At 42.4% G+C, this 3,539-nt stretch overlaps 1 protein-coding gene across 8 annotated transcripts in view; it reads left to right on the forward strand.

Annotated features, from left to right (window-relative positions):
- cacna1bb (calcium channel, voltage-dependent, N type, alpha 1B subunit, b) overlaps positions 1 to 3,539 on the forward strand; it is a 300,576-nt gene that overhangs the window by 160,080 nt on the left and 136,957 nt on the right. The window lies entirely within an intron of this gene.

Below are 3,539 nucleotides of genomic sequence, written 5' to 3' on the forward strand. Positions count from 1 at the left end.
GATTGTGCCATTCTGTTAGGACCTACTGCTCAATGTGAATCCCATAACAGATAAAAGACTTGTGTTTTGTCTGCTCACTCATGTTTTCTTTACACATGGTGTGTATATTAAAAAAAAATATATATATATATATTACCAATTCTTCAAGGGTATGCAAACGTTTGAGCACAACTGTACACATACATACAGTGGTGTGAAAAAGTGTTTGCCCCCTTCCTCATTTCCTGTTCCTTTGTCATTTTTGTCACACTTAAGTGTTTCGGAACATCAAACCAATTTAAACATATCAAGGACAACACAAGTAAACACAAAATGCAATTTGTAAATGAAGTGTTTTTATTAGGTGAAAAAAAATCCAAACCATCATGGCCCTGTGTGAAAAAGTGATTGCCCCCTAAACCTAATAACTGGTTGGGCCACCCTTACAGCAACAACTGCAACCAAGCGTTTGCGATAACGTGCAATGAGCTTTTACAGCGTCCTGGAGGAATTTTGGCCCTCATCTTGCAGAATTGTCCTAATTCAGTTACATTAGAGGGTTTTCGAGCATGAACCCTTTTTAAGGTCATACCACAACATCTCAATAGGATTCAGTCGACTTTGGCTAGGCCCACTCCAAAGTCTTCATTTTGTTTTTCTTCAGCCATTCGGTGTGGACTTGCTGGTGTGTTTAGATCATTGTCCTGCTGCAGAACCCAAGTTCGTTTCAGCTTGAGTCACGAACAGATGGTCGGACATTCTCCTTCAGGATCTCTTGGTACAGCAGAATTCATAGTTCCTTTTATCACGGCAAGTCTTCCAGGTCCAAAGCAGCAAAACAGCCCAGACCATCACACTACCACCACCATATTTTACTGTTGGTATAATGTTCTTTTTATGAATGCAGTGTTCCTTCTACGCCAGTATACTTGGACACACACCTTCCAAGAGTTCCACTTTTGTCTCATCGGTCCACAGAATGTTGTCCCAAAGTCTTGGGGACATCAAGATGTGTTGTGAGAAATGAGACGAGCTTTGATGTTCTTTTTGCTCAGCAGTGGTTTTCTCCTTGGAACTCTGCCATGCAGGCCATTTTTGCCCAGTCTTTTCCTGATAGTGGAGGCATGAACGCTGACTTTAACTGAGGCAAGTGAGGCCTGCAGTTCTTTGGACGTTGTTGTGGGGTCTTTTGTGACCTCTTGGATAGTCTTCCCTGCGCTCTTGGGTGAATTTTGGGCGGCCGCCACTCCTGGGAATTCACCACTGTTCCATGTCTTTGCCATTTGTGGATAATGGCTCTCACTGTGTTTCGCTGGATTCCCAAAGCTTTGGAAATGGCTTTATACCCTTTCCAGACGTAGATGTCAGTTACTTTTTTCTCAATTGTTCCTGAATTTCTTTGGGTCTTGGCATGATGTGTAGCTTTTAAGGATCTTCTGGTGGACCTTACTGTGTCAAGCAGCTCCATTTAAGTGATGCCTTGATTTGTGAACAGGTGTGCAATAATCAGGCCTGGGTGTGGCTAAGAAATTGAACTCAGATGTGGACAACCACAGTTATAGTATGTTTTAAACAAGGGGGGCAATCACTTTTTCACAAAGGGCCATGATGTTTTGGATTTTTTTTTACCTTTATAAACACCTTCATTTACAAATTGCATTTTGTGTTTACTTGTGTTGTCCTTGACTATTGTTTAAATTGGTTTATGTTCCAAACACTTAAGTGTGACCACATGCAAAGGAACAGGAAATGAGGAAGGGGGCAAACACTTTTTCACACCACTGTATATCAGGATTGTGGAGAATCTGCATTGTATTTTAATTTGTCAAAGAAACAGAAACCTAGTGGTTTACTGTTAAACACATAGTGATCAACAAGTTTGGTGTTTATTGGGAACATAAACTGCTTGTTAAAAAGACAACTTTTCAGCCACAAGCAATATTAATATAGAAGTTAAACTGAGAACATGATGCTCTATTAGACTCTGAAGGCTCTTCTGTATTGGCTTCAGCTTGTGGCCATTTTACTCTCTGCTTGATTCTACCTCAGCCTGTGTGTGTGTGGAGAGTGTGCTGTCCTCCATTCATAGACTAGGGCTTCAAGACAGTATCCCACCTGTCTGTGTACTACAATGGAGAAGAAGGTTAGGTCATGACCTGTGAGAGGAAATCAGCAGATTATTCACTTTTTTACTCTCTCTTTCTTATCATCTGTCCCTGTCATCCTCTGGTGTCACGAAAAGGCCTCGCTTTGTAACTTTAATCGCTCTGGTCCTGTGTGCGGCTAGATCTGACATCTGTCCATCTCATTGTGTCTGTGGTCGCAAAGACCTTCTTCTCACCTGCTGTCTCACAGCCCATTGTCTCCTCAAAAGCAAACAACAGTGGGGTTGGAAAAAGCCCAGTGCGGAAGGAGCTTCCCTGTCATTCTTTAGAAAAGCTGTTTAGCAAGATAAGGACTGGGAGGAATTTTCTTTTTGTCCCATACTTGTAATGTTACTGTCTACCACATGTAGCAATTAACAACAAACAATAATTTCCCCATCTGATCTTTCTGGTTGTCATAAAATGACAAAGGTTAAGCTAACTTTACTGGCAAATATAGTCAAAATCTAATATATCTTTCAACACTGTTGGCTCACTTTCCTTTTTGGTCCTTCAAGTATAGGCTTACTGTTATGGTTCGAAGACAAATAGAACCCAAATGCAGACACAGTACTCAGAACCAGGAGTGTTAATAATAACAACAACTCTTAAATAATTCGGTGGTGGGGCAGAGTCCAGGTTTTCTGGGGGGGGCAGATCCAAGTAGTGTCTGAGGGGCAGAGGGGCGGACGAGGGGGCTAGTGGCAGTGATCCAGTGATCGTGATATCCATCTATCCATCCATCCATTTTTGTCCGCTTATCCGGTGTTGGGTCCCGGGGGGGAAGCAGCTCTAGCAGGGGACCCCAAACTTCCCTTTCCCGAGCCACATCAACCAGCTCGGACTGTGTCTCAAACCTGCTCCTGCCTTGATCTCGTGAAGTTATCGTGTGCACGACGTCAGGGATCAAGTTGGACACAAATCTAACCGGCACGCAACAGGCGGTGATCGCTGGTGATCGATTCTGCGCAGACATGGCTCATTTCAAACAAGCCTATAGTCTACCACCTGCTGCTTGGGCCGGGTTAAATAAGCATCATACAAACACGCCCCCTCATCTATCAGATGTCATAGCAGTTGTGACCCTTATCAAAACTAACCACATAGACTTCCTGAAATACCTTTCTAACACCTGCAATTAGCACACAGAGAGGCACAGAAAGAACACAGCCCATACCAGCTACTCAGAAGCAGCGGACCTGACATTTCCCATGTTGAACAAATCTTTAAATTAACTGTAAATAAGGTGTTTATTTTATCTCTGCATTACATTTTTAATTGACATCCCAGAACATATGTCACAATATATTGCTTTATTTCTATAAAACAACATACAGTGGCGCTCGAAGGTTTGAGCACCCCAGGCAAAAATTTGTATTACTGTGCATAAAGAAGCCAAGAAAAGATGGAAAAATC

Source organism: Etheostoma spectabile, chromosome 16 (assembly GCF_008692095.1).
Source record: "Etheostoma spectabile isolate EspeVRDwgs_2016 chromosome 16, UIUC_Espe_1.0, whole genome shotgun sequence".
NCBI classification, from domain to species: domain Eukaryota; kingdom Metazoa; phylum Chordata; class Actinopteri; order Perciformes; family Percidae; genus Etheostoma; species Etheostoma spectabile.